This window comes from Anopheles ziemanni (genome assembly GCF_943734765.1).
Source record: "Anopheles ziemanni chromosome X unlocalized genomic scaffold, idAnoZiCoDA_A2_x.2 X_unloc_60, whole genome shotgun sequence".
Taxonomy (NCBI): domain Eukaryota; kingdom Metazoa; phylum Arthropoda; class Insecta; order Diptera; family Culicidae; genus Anopheles; species Anopheles ziemanni.
Genome location: NW_026689830.1, coordinates 33,517 through 47,500, shown reverse-complemented (window position 1 = coordinate 47,500; position 13,984 = coordinate 33,517).

Sequence of the window (13,984 nt, the reverse complement as noted above, 5' to 3'; positions counted from 1 at the left end):
AGAATTAACTATCTTACCCAGGACCGCCGAAGCAGCGTGGACCAGGGGAGAACTATACTTTGTCTTGTATGCCCTCTTCCACATAGGGCAAGCTAGAATGAACTATCTTACCCAGGACCGCCGGAGCAGCGTGGACCAGTGGAGGACTATACTTTGTTCATAACACCACAGTATTGAGTAATGTGCCCTCTTCCACATAGGGCAAGCTAGAATGAACTATCTTACCCAGGACCGCCGAAGCGGCGTGGACCAGTGGAGGACTACACAATCATGAGGTTTGATATCGACTTGTGTGTTTCAATAGGGTACCGATGGTATGTTTTGAACCGATTTGATTTAGCCATTCTGAAGTCATCACTTGGTTGAAGCGCTGAACTAGGGAGGGGCATCGTTTACATATATATTGGTTTTCGCATGCTCTACTAGGTTTATGTCATAGGGTTGGCTATCGAGCATGCCCAAGTGATGACTTGATTGTGTGCTTGCTTGAATTCTTCACATTTCATACCATCGGTTAGTTGTCGAATCATTCCTCGATCTAACCTTCGTTCTTGGTTCATGTATGCTCTCTTCCACATAGGGCAAGCTAGAATTAACTATCTTACCCAGGACCGCCGAAGCAGCGTGGACCAGGGGAGAACTATACTTTGTCTTGTATGCCCTCTTCCACATAGGGCAAGCTAGAACTAACTATCTTACCCAGGACCGCCGAAGCAGCGTGGACCAGTGGAGGACTATACTTTGTTCATTACACCACAGTATTAAGTATGGTGTCCTCTTCCACATAGGGCAAGCTAGAACTAACTATCTTACCCAGGACCGCCGAAGCAGTGTGGACCAGGGGAGGACTATACTTTATACTTCACACACTAGCCATACTGAAGTCATCACTTGGTTGAAGCGCTGAACTACGGCGGGGTAATCGTTTACAGGTTATAATCATATAGCTGCATGCTCATTAGTAGATAATGGAATATTGTATGGCAATATGAGCATGCCCAAGTGATGACTTTGTTTCAAGCTCAACAGGTAGGGTATTGAGTCCTCTTCCACATAGGGCAAGCTAGAATGAACTATCTTACCCAGGACCGCCGGAGCAGCGTGGACCAGTGGAGGACTCTATACTTTATACTTCACACCACAGTATTGAGTACGACTTGCATAAAGCCCCTAATGAGAACCACGAGGGCTCTCTCAATGTAGAACCACGAGGGCTCTAGTACCGATTCTCTCGGTACGGCTTGGTCCGTGTTCCTTTATGCTTGTACTCTAAGTATTAAGTATTGTGTCCTCTTCCACATAGGGCAAGCTAGAACTAACTATCTTACCCAGGACCGCCGAAGCAGTGTGGACCAGGGGAGGACTATACTTTATACTTCACACACTAGCCATACTGAAGTCATCACTTGGTGGGGGTGAACTACGGCGGTATCTATCGTTTTGGTTCGGTCTATATAGGGTCGCTTGCATGCTCATTCGAATATAATGTAATTGTGTATGGCAATATGAGCATGCCCAAGTGATGACTTTGTTTCAAGCTCAACAGGTAGGGTATTGAGTCCTCTTCCACATAGGGCAAGCTAGAATGAACTATCTTACCCAGGACCGCCGGAGCAGCGTGGACCAGTGGAGGACTCTATACTTTATACTTCACACCACAGTATTGAGTACTTCTTGCATAAAGCCCCTAATGAGAACCACGAGGGCTCTCTCAATGTAGAACCACAAGGGCTCTAGTACCGATTCTCTCGGTACGGCTTGGTCCGTGTTCCTTTATGCTTGTACTCTTAGAAAGTCTCAACCCGGAGGTCTTGACTTTGATTGTCATAGTTGGACTACGACGGGGCATCCGACCATTGCTGATCGAACACCCCTGATTCACCATCTTTCGGGTAGGCGGTACGCGTACCTCCGGACGCGGAAGTCTCAACCCGGAGGTCTTGACTTTGATTGTCATAGTTGGACTACGACGGGGTATCCGACTCATCGAATACCCCAGAAGCACACCATCTTTCGGGTAGGCGGTACGCGTACCTCCGGACGCGGAAGTCTCAACCCGGAGGTCTTGACTTTGATTGTCATAGTTGGACTACGACGGGGTATCCGACTCATCGAATACCCCAGAAGCACACCATCTTTCGGGTAGGCGGTACGCGTACCTCCGGACGCGGAAAGTCTCAACCCGGAGGTCTTGACTTTGGTTGTCATAGTTGGACTATGACGGGGCATCCGACCATTGCTGATCGAACACCCCTGTTACACCATCTTTCGGATAGGCGGTGCGCGACACCACCGACGCGGAAAGTCTCAACCCGGAGGTCTTGACTTTGTATTGTTGGATAGTCCTCTTCCACTATAGGGCAAGCTGGAAATATTCCATTTTACCCAGGACTGCCGAAGCAGCGTGGACCAGGGGAGAACTTCACGGAATCTTCAGGCATCCATGATTGCCATAGTGCGTAAGCCGCCGCTGTGTGCGTCAACTCGTTCCCCGTGAGGAGGAGTCTAGCCGCCGCTAAAAGACGAAGCATTAAGTGTCCTCATTCCACTATAGGGCAAGCTAGAATGAACTATCTTACCCAGGACCGCCGAAGCAGCGTGGACCAGGCGAAGACTATACTTTATACTTCACACCACAGTATTGAGTACGACTTGCATAAAGCCCCTAATGAGAACCACGAGGGCTCTCTCAATGTAGAACCACGAGGGCTCTAGTACCGATTCTCTCGGTACGGCTTGGTCCGTGTTCCTTTATGCTTGTACTCGCGGAAAGTCTCAACCCGGAGGTCTTGACTTTGATTGTCATAGTTGGACTACGACGGGGCATCCGACCATTGCTGATCGAACACCCCTGATTCACCATCTTTCGGGTAGGCGGTACGCGTACCTCCGGACGCGGAAGTCTCAACCCGGAGGTCTTGACTTTGATTGTCATAGTTGGACTACGACGGGGTATCCGACTCATCGAATACCCCAGAAGCACACCATCTTTCGGGTAGGCGGTACGCGTACCTCCGGACGCGGAAGTCTCAACCCGGAGGTCTTGACTTTGATTGTCATAGTTGGACTACGACGGGGTATCCGACTCATCGAATACCCCAGAAGCACACCATCTTTCGGGTAGGCGGTACGCGTACCTCCGGACGCGGAAAGTCTCAACCCGGAGGTCTTGACTTTGGTTGTCATAGTTGGACTATGACGGGGCATCCGACCATTGCTGATCGAACACCCCTGTTACACCATCTTTCGGATAGGCGGTGCGCGACACCACCGACGCGGAAAGTCTCAACCCGGAGGTCTTGACTTTGTATTGTTGGATAGTCCTCTTCCACTATAGGGCAAGCTGGAAATATTCCATTTTACCCAGGACTGCCGAAGCAGCGTGGACCAGGGGAGAACTTCACGGAATCTTCAGGCATCCATGATTGCCATAGTGCGTAAGCCGCCGCTGTGTGCGTCAACTCGTTCCCCGTGAGGAGGAGTCTAGCCGCCGCTAAAAGACGAAGCATTAAGTGTCCTCATTCCACTATAGGGCAAGCTAGAATGAACTATCTTACCCAGGACCGCCGAAGCAGCGTGGACCAGGCGAAGACTATACTTTATACTTCACACCACAGTATTGAGTACGACTTGCATAAAGCCCCTAATGAGAACCACGAGGGCTCTCTCAATGTAGAACCACGAGGGCTCTAGTACCGATTCTCTCGGTACGGCTTGGTCCGTGTTCCTTTATGCTTGTACTCGCGGAAAGTCTCAACCCGGAGGTCTTGACTTGGATTGTCATAGTTGGACTACGACGGGGCATCCGACCATTGCTGATCGAACACCCCTGATTCACCATCTTTCGGATAGGAGGTGCGCCCACCTCCGACGCGGAAGTCTCAACCCGGAGGTTCGGACTTAGAGTTTTTCCCATTTAAAAGTTTTTCTCTTAGCCATACTGAAGTCATCACTTGGTGAACGATTGAACTAGGGCGGGTTAATCGTTTATAGGTATCATGTGGTTTGCATGCTCTCTTAGGTTAAGGTCATGTGGTTGGCTATCGAGCATGCCCAAGTGATGACTTTGTTTCACGCTTGCTTGATTTCTTCCTGATTCCCTGTTATATAGTGTAATCATTCGAGAACAGGGAATCTTTGGTTTTGCTCAACAGGTATTGGATGTCAACTTGGTATCTAGATCGCATTAAGTCTCAACCCTTAGGTTCGGACTTGTATAGTAACATCTTGTTACGGTCTTGAGTCTCAACCCGCAGGTTCGGACTACTTAGTGTTTGATCGAATATAATATGGCAACTTGTGCCTAAGTCTCAACCCGCAGGTTCGGACTTCTGTTTATTTGGCCAATGTATGTATAAGGCAACTTGTGCCTAAGTCTCAACCCGCAAGTTCGGACTTGTGTATTTGTTCGAAGTCATGTATAAGGCAACGTGTGCCTAAGTCTCAACTCGCAGGTTCGGACTTGTTAGTGTTTCGTCAACTTTCATATGGCAACTTGTGCCTAAGTCTCAACCCGCAGGTTCGGACTTGTGTATTTGTTCGAAGTCATGTATAAGGCAACTTGTGCCTAAGTCTCAACCCGCAGGTTCGGACTTGTGTATTTGTTCGAAGTCATGTATAAGGCAACGTGTGCCTAAGTCTCAACCCGCAGGTTCGGACTTGTTAGTGTTTCGTCAACTTTCATATGGCAACTTGTGCCTGAGTCTCAACCCGCAGGTTCGGACTTCTATAGTGTTTCGTCAATTATCATATGGCAACTTGTGCCGAAGTCTCAACCCGCAGGTTCGGACTTCTGGAAGGATCACTTGGCCACTAATGATCCTTCCGCAGGTTCACCTACGGAAACCTTGTTACGACTTTTACTTCCTCTAAATCATCAAGTTCGGTCAACTTCGATAAAGCAGACGCGGTTCACGAGGATCCAGCGAACGATCATCTCCAAAGACCTCACTAAATAATCCATCGGTAGTAGCGACGGGCGGTGTGTACAAAGGGCAGGGACGTATTCAACGCTGGCTGATGACCAGCACTTACTAGAAGTTCCGAGTTCATATGGACCATTGCAATCCATAATCCCTACTAAGTGAGTATTTGAGTGATTTCCCGTTCCTCTCGGAATAGGAGACACGCTGCTACCCACATTGTAGCACGCGTGTAGCCCAGAACATCTAAGGGCATCACGGACCTGTTATCGCTCGATCTCATTTTGCTAAACACAAATTGTCCTGCTAAGCAGCGTACCGTAAGTGCACTTGCGCACACGAACAGCGAAGGTGTCAGGTCATACTCCACCGAAAGGTCCTAACCCGTTCCAATCGGCATCGACGCATTAACGCTGACTGCGTTCTAGTTAGCATATGTGAGTCACGTTCGTTATCGGAATTAACCAGACAAATCAATCCACGAACTAAGAACGGCCATGCACCACTACCCTTAAATTTGAGAAAGAGCTATTAATCTGTCTCACCTCCATAAGTTCGGACCTGGTAAGTTTTCCCGTGTTGAGTCAAATTGAACCGCAAGCTCCATTTCATTTTTTTTTTCATCAGGGTTCAGAACTGTATTTCTCTTAAAATTCTAAAAAATCATATCACAGTTTACAGAAAGACAATTCCTACTCCCTACACTTGCCCTGTTGGTGCCCCACACGGCATGCACCTACACGGTAGAGCCGTGTGGGGCGGGCTTCTGGCCATCGGGCCGCTAGCTCCTATTTATTTGTCCTGGGACGCATTCCCTTACTACCTTCCACGTCTTAGGTGGCCGCTTTACCGGCTTCGCTGCCGGTTATTCCTTCGCGTCGCCCGTTGCCGAGCATTCCGCTGCCGCCGACGAGCGTTCTCCAGGCCCAGTTCGGCTTGCTGCAGTGTTGCTGCTGTCTGTGTCTGCTGATCAGGCGCCGCGTCATGATGGCGAAGCCTCGCTACATAGAGCGCCATCGTGGCCTCGAACATCCCCGCCGGCAACCGATCGCGCCTCAGCTCCAGGTGTCTGATGTTGGTTTGAAGCTGCCTGGCTCGCCGCCTGAACGCTTCGCGCACGTCGGCATCCATCGCGAGGATGCGGTCCCGCAGCGTAGGATCACGGCCGAACCGGCCCTCTCTCCACCGCTGCCGTCGCGCCTCCCGCTCCGTCGCCCGACGTCTGGCCTCTCGCGTTGTCCGTAGAGCCTCTGCCGCGCTCTCCAGCCTCCAGACGCGCTGCAGCTCCCGGGTGACACTGACCGCTGCCTCTTCCACACGCTCCCAGGCGTCAGGATCGTGCAGCATGTGGTCGAGGAGCGTGTCAGCCGTCACCGGCTGAAGACCGTGTCCCGTGAGGAGCCGTTCACGCACTTCCGCGAACCGCGGGCATTGAAACAGCACGTGCTCTGGTGTTTCGTCGACTCCCGGACAGGCTGAGCAACACGGGGACCGGGTGAACTTCCTGGAATGCAGGTACTCCCTGAAGAAGCCGTGTCCTGTCAGTACCTGCGACAGGTGGAAGCCCACCCGTCCGTGCTTCCGGTTGACCCATCTGTCCACGTCCGGGAGGACTCTGTGGCTCCATCTGATGAATCGGCTTGACGCCACGCCGTCCTGCGCCAACTCATCCCAGCTCTCCTGCCAGTTGCGCATTGTCGCCGCCCTCTCCTCCTTGCGGATCTCTGCTGGGGTGCCGCCGGACTGCTGCTTTCGCTCGTGGCAGCGGTGATCCTCCTTAATAAGCTCGACTATAGGTGGTATACCAGCAACCAACGTAGCCACGTCGTACTTTACGGTCCGGAAGGTGCTCGCGACCATCTTGGCTGCCCGATTCTGCACCCGGTTCAGCAGACGTCTGTTGCTCTGTATACGCGTAGCCTCCCACCATACCGGGGCCGCGTATCGTAAGATGGACGTCGACACATTAGCGAGGGTCCGACGTCGCACACTGGAAGGGCCGCCATGATTTTTGAGCAGGTGACACAGTGCTCGGTTTATCCTGTTGGCCTTTTCCGTTACCGCCTTCACGTGAAAATTCCAGGATAAGTGATCCTCCACCTGGACACCGAGGTACCTTATATGACGCTTAGAGCGAAGCGTGGAGCCCCCGACACGCACTGGCACCCTCGGATGGCCCTGCCGCAAGCAGCTCACCATCACCATCTCTGTTTTCTCCAAGGCTAGGGACAGCTGGTGGTCCGCCATCCACCGCCGTACTGTGTTAATCGCCCGGGTCGCCAGCGTCGAAGATTCTCTCGGGGTCCTGCCTGGCACCAGCAAGACGATATCATCGGCGAACCCCACTATCTCCGCTCCCGGTGGCAGCTCCAATCCGAGGACTCCGTCGTACATGGCGTTCCACAGGGTGGGCCCCAAGATGGAGCCCTGTGGAACGCCGGCGGTGACGGGCCTCGAAACATGTCCGGTGTTGGTGGAGTAGTGGAGCACTCGGTCACGAAAATAGCTCCCGATGATGTCCAGCAGCGCCTGAGGAACGCCTTTGGCCTCCAGGGCCCTCCCGATGTTGGTCCATCCTGCCGAGTTGAAGGCGTTTTTGACATCAAGTGCAACCACCATGCAGCACCTGCGGTCGCGTTGGTTGGTGCGCTTAAACGCCATCGCTCGTTGTCCCGCCTTCACCACCTCCTGGATCGCCTCCACCGTCGATCTCCCCTTACGGAAACCGTACTGGCGGGGAGAGAGGCGACGACCACCTGGCAGTGGGGCCTCCAGGTGATCGTTGAGACGATCCAGGACTATGCGCTCGAACACTTTACCGACAGTGTCGAGCATGCATAGGGGCCGAAAAGATGACGCCTGGCCCGGTGGTTTCCCTGGCTTAGGCAGTAACACCAATCGCTGCGCTTTCCACGCCACCGGGAAGTCTCCGCTGTCCAGCAGCTGCTGGTAAATGCGCCGGAAAGTAGCGGGAGACTCTCGGATTGCCGCCGTGACTGCACCATTGGGGACGCCATCTGGCCCGGGGGCCTTTCGGGGGTTCAGCCTGGCCGCGATCGCTAGGAGTTCCTCATCGGTGATTGGACGCAGTGGCGGTTCCTCAACGCCCGGCCCTGGTGACTCCGGCCACTCCATGGGGGGGTGCGTGGGAAATAGCTCGTCGACTATGCCTCCCAGTACCTCGGCGTCGCGTTCCTGGGGCAGGCGGGCGCCCTTCACCCACGCCGTCACTATCCGGTACGCGTCCCCCCAAGGGTTGTCCTCTATACTATCAGCGAGCTCCTCGTTGCAGCGCCTCTTGCTGGCACTGATCGCCTTCCGGAGACGCTTCTTGGTGGCACGGAGGGTCGCCGCGCGCAGCAAACGAAGCGTTGGATCCCGCGTGCGTCGGAGAATCGCCCTGGCTCGCCGGCAGCTCTCGCGTAGCTCGGCGATTTCCTCCGTCCACCAAAAGACGTGAGTGCGGTTCCTGGAGTTCATCCGAGGCATCACCTCATCGCACGCGCGCTGCAGCGTGGAGACGAGGGTGGCCGGATCCTGCGCAACCTCGTTGAAGTTCAGCAAGCGGAGCGCCTCCGTGAACAGCTCGGCTGAAAACACCGACGTGTCCCATCGTCGACTCGGCCTCGGGGGTGGTTGGTCTGCTCTAACCGGACGGCGCGTTGGTGCTGCGGGGATGCCCACGGTGTAGAACAGCGGCTGATGGTCGCTCGCTGTGTAATCCTGCAGGACGACCCAGTCCTCCCCGCCCGCGATGCTCCTGGACGCCAGACTGATATCATTCACCACCGGGGGGGCAACGGCACTCCCCGTGAAGGTCGGTGTCCGTCCGCGGTTCAGCACCCGTAATGATAACAGCTCCGCAAGGGCGATGATTTCGTGTCCCCGGTTGTTGGTGGATTGGCGGCCCCACTCGACCGCGGCCGCGTTGAAATCACCGGCCAGGACCACGCGCTGCCGTCCATGTGCTGCTATCTGCACCGCCTCCATTAGTACTCTGAACCGGGGGAGATCCCAGGATGGTGGGGCGTAACAGCTAATAAAGGTGATGCCGTTCACCTCCACCGCCACCATCCCTTCCGCGACGCTGACCACTCGCTGGATCGGGAATCTCCCCAGTGCGACGACCGCTGTTCTTGTTGCAGGATCAAAGACCCAGTTGCCGTTGTTCGCTGGAACGCGGTGATAGTCGGACAAAAGTGCCACGTCCGCACCACGTTCGCGGGCCAACTGGGTCAATAGATCCTGGGCCATCGCACTCCGTCTTAAATTCTGCTGCAGTACTACGTTGAATTCTGACGGCGGTTCTTGCACTTATCTGTGCCAGTAGCATGCGGTCCTCCGCACACCAGGCACTTCACTGGGTTGCTGCAGCCTGCAGCCTTGTGGCCCTGCCCACCGCACCGACGGCACAGTGCGGAACGGTCTGGACCGGGGCAGGAGCGCGCAATGTGCCCGCGAAGCAGGCAGCGGTGGCAGCGCATCTCTTCAACTGGCCTGGCTGGGGCGAAGTCAACCCAGCAGCTACTGTATCCAAAGACCAGGCGGTTTCCTACCAGCGCGTTGGCAATCCGCCTTGGCAGCCTGACGAACGCCCGCTGATCTCCCTGGTAAAATCGCCGGAGGGTGACACATTCCGCGCTGACCTCCTCGCCGAACTGGTCTGAAATGGCCTTCGCGACATCCTTGCGCTCGGCCAACATGTCTACTCCTTTGAACGTTACCACGGCCGTGTCGAGCCGAAGATGCACCTCACTGCCCTCTGGTGCTGCTGCTCGTACCCGCTCGAACACCGCCTGGGCGTCCACCTTCCTCTTGAGGGTCATGGTCAGGTTATTGGCTGCAGTGCGCTCTCCGCGCTGGACCTTATCCGCGACATCTTCTAGAGCTCGGACCTTGACGAACACGTCCCGGTAGCTAACCCCCGCTGGCGGGCAGACTGTGATGACGTCCGGTCTTCCTTTGGTCATCGCTGGCCTCGGGGGTCGACAATCGCCCTGCGGGCGTGTGGCTGGAACTGCTCCTGCTTGCGGCCTAGTCGTTCCATTTCCCACTACCGTCTCGGCGAACGAACGCCTGTCGCTGGGAATCTCGGTCCTCTTGCCCATGTTGGCCTTGGGATTCTCCTTGTTGACCCGAGACTCCTCTCGCTGCTTATTGTAGATCGGGCGACCTTTCTTGTCTACTGTCCGGAAGCCCTCGTCCTGCTGCTGCTGCTGCCTTTGCTGCTGTTGCTGCCCCCCCTGCCGCTGCGACTGCTGCTGCTTCTGCCCCTGCTGTCGCTGTGACTGCTGCTGTGGCTTCGAATGCTGCTGCTGCTGCGCTCGCGGTGGCAGTGACACTGTCTCTTTGACCTCATTCCTGGTGCTGCTGCTCAGTTGTTTGGGCTTTGGTTTTTCTCCCATGGCCTCGCGAACCATTTCCCTAATGTTCTTTCGACCCTCTTCCACCAGTTGGGCCTGCTGGATGGCTTGGGCGGCTTGGGCTTCCAGGAGCCTCTCTACCTTGGCCATTAACTCTGCTACCTGGGCTTGCAGTGCCGCGTTTTGCGCCGTCAGGGCCTTGATGGTTTCGGCCATTGCGGCCATTCCAGCGCTCTGCGTGTTATTCTCCGAGGGGTCTTTCCCTCCCGATGCCTCTTGGAGCTGCGGGACCTGCTGCTCCTGAACCAAAGAATTGGTTGCTGCGGGCGTCGATACCATCGAGCAGTTTTCCGCTACCGGGGAAGCCACAGGAGTTGCACTTGACTTCGCCGATGTTTCTAGCTCCTTCTCCACATCTCCGATGAACATTATTAGGTTTTCCTCGAACGGAAGCCTGCTGCTCGAGGAGCGCGCGCGCGGCCGCGGCGTCCGTTGCGGCGGCGGCGTCCGTTCCACCCTTTTCGTCCTAGTTGTTGCGCGTGCAGCTTCCACTTCTGCCGCCTCGGCATTCTCTACCGCCGAGCTGCGGCCCGTGGCTGGGCCAGCTCGCAGTGTCTTTTTCGGTGTCTTGTCAAGCATGGTGATGAGTAGATGGGGGCGGGGGGACTTAGATGGAATGGTCGACCCCTACCCCGCTAGACTTCCTACCATTTTCAAAACTCTCTCCGTTGTGACGCTTGCAGTTAGCCAATGCCAGCAATGCTGATGAGATGCAATCGCGAGCCCGCTCACCTAAATCCGGTCGCCTGATGAGATGCAATCGCTAACGCTCACCTATATCCGGTCGCCTGATGATATGCAATAACTAATCTCCTCAATCCGGACGCCTGATGAGATGTAATCTGCAACGCTCAGCCAGGTAAATCCTCTACCCCGCTCGTTCGAATCCGGTCGCCTGGTGAGATGCAATCCGCAACCCCTTTCCACTTGACCGGGCGCTATGGTTTCCCGGGACACTCCTGATGTGGCACCTACAGTTAGGCAATGCCGCTCTCCCGTCGCCTGATGAGCTGCAATCGCCTACCCGCTCGCCTAAATCCGGTCGCCTGATGAGATGCAATCGCTAACCCGCTCTCCTGAATCCGGACGCCTGATGAGATGCAATCTGCAACGCTCGGCCAGATGAATCCGCTACCCCGCTCGTCCGAATCCGGTCGCCTGGTGGGATGCAATCCGCAGCCCCTTTTCCACTTGCCCGGGCGCTATGGTTTCCCAGGACACTCGTCGCCTGATGAGATGCAATCGCCTGACCGCTCACCTGAATCCGGTCGCCTGATGATATGCAATCGCTAGCGCTCACCTAAATCCGGTCGCCTGATGAGATGCAATCGCTAACCCGCTCTCCTGAATCCGGACGCCTGATGGGATGCAATCTGCAACGCTCGGCCAGATGAATCCGCTACCCCGCTCGTCCAAATCCGATCACCTGGTCGGCTGCAATCCGCAACTCCTTTTCCACTTGACCGGGCGCTATGGTTTCCCGGGACACTCCTGATGTGGCGCCTACAATTAGGCAATGCCGCTCTCCGGTCGCCTGATGTGATGCAATCGCGAGCCCGCTCACCTAAATCCGGTCGCCTGATGTGATGCAATCGCTAACCCGCTCTCCTGGATCCTGACGCCTGATGAGATGCAATCTGCAACGCTCGGCCGCTTGACTTCCGTCCCGCGGTGTTTCCGCCACTCAACGCTAGGGGCGCTTTTCGATGGCTGACTCTTAGCGGAGACACCTTCCTGAAACGGTCCAACCGGTTCGCCCGATTCACTCACACACACACATTCGCAGTCGACCGTTGGCTCTTGGCCAGCTGATTTCCTGACCTGCCTCACGCTTTGCACGGCCCTGGTCACTCGCTCTCTCCCCTTAGTCTCTTGTTGCTGAACACTATGGTCTCTCTCTCCTCTTCCCTCCTTCTTCACCCGACAACTATCATTCAAGTGTTGCACACACGCACGCACAATCTACTTTTGGAAGTCTAGACACACTCCTTTCTCTCTCCCCTCTTCCCTCCTTCTTCACCCGACAACTATCATTCAAGTGTTGTACACACGCACTTGTGGGTTCACATAAACGTTCTACTTTTGGCTCAGGGCCAAACCAACCTTTTCGTTCTCTTGTCGCCTCACACTCCTTTCTCTCTCCCCTCTTCCCTCCTTCTTCACCCGACAACTATCATTCAAGCGTTGTACACACGCACGCACAATCTACTTTTTTAAGTCTAGACACGGAAAAGTGTTGCACACACGCACGTGCCCGCTCGCACGCACATTCTACTTCTAGCACACGGCCGAACCAAACCAACCTTTTCGTTCTCTTGTCGCCTCACACTCTTTTCTCTCTCCCCTCTTCCCTCCTTCTTCACCCGACAACTATCATTTAAGTGTTGTACACGCGCACGTACAATCTACTTTTGGAAGTCTAGACACTTTTCGTTCTCTTTTCGCCGAACACTCCTTTCCCTCCCCTCTTCCCTCCTTCTTCACCCGACAACTATCATTCAAGTGTTGTACACACGCACTTGTGGGTTCACATAAACGTTCTACTTTTGGCTCAGGGCCAAACCAACCTTTTCGTTCTCTTGTCGCCTCACACTCCTTTCTCTCTCCCCTCTTCCCTCCTTCTTCACCCGACAACTATCATTCAAGCGTTGTACACACGCACGCACAATCTACTTTTTTAAGTCTAGACACGGAAAAGTGTTGCACACACGCACGTGCCCGCTCGCACGCACATTCTACTTCTAGCACACGGCCGAACCAAACCAACCTTTTCGTTCTCTTGTCGCCTCACACTCTTTTCTCTCTCCCCTCTTCCCTCCTTCTTCACCCGACAACTATCATTTAAGTGTTGTACACGCGCACGTACAATCTACTTTTGGAAGTCTAGACACTTTTCGTTCTCTTGTCGCCGAACACTCCTTTCTCTCCCCTCTTCCCTCCTTCTTCACCCGACAACTATCATTCAAGTGTTGTACACACGCACTTGTGGGTTCACATAAACGTTCTACTTTTGGCCCAGGGCAAAACCAACCTTTTCGTTCTCTTGTCGCCTCACACTCCTTTCTCTCTCCCCTCTTCCCTCCTTCTTCACCCGACAACTATCATTCAAGCGTTGTACACACGCACGCACAGTCTACTTTTGGGAGTCTAGACACATTCCTTTCTCTCTCCCCTCTTCCTTCCTTCTTCACCCAACAGCTATCATTCAGGCGTTGTACACACGCACGCACAATCTACTTTTGGAAGTCTAGACACGAAAAAGTGTTGCACACACGCACGTGCCCGCTCGCATGCACATTCTACTTTTAGCACACGGCCGAACCAAACCAAACTTTCCGTTCTCTTGTCGCCTCACACTCCTTTCTCTCTCCCCTCTTCCCTCCTTCTTCACCCGACAACTATCATTTAAGTGTTGTACACACGCACGTATAATCTACTTTTGGAAGTCTAGACACTTTTCGTTCTCTTTTCGCCGAACACTCCTTTCTCTCCCCTCTTCCCTCCTTCTTCACCCGACAACTATCATTCAAGTGTTGTACACACGCACTTGTGGGTTCACATAAACGTTCTACTTTTGGCTCAGGGCAAAACCAACCTTTTCGTTCTCTTGTCGCCTCACACTCCTTTCTCTCTCCCCTC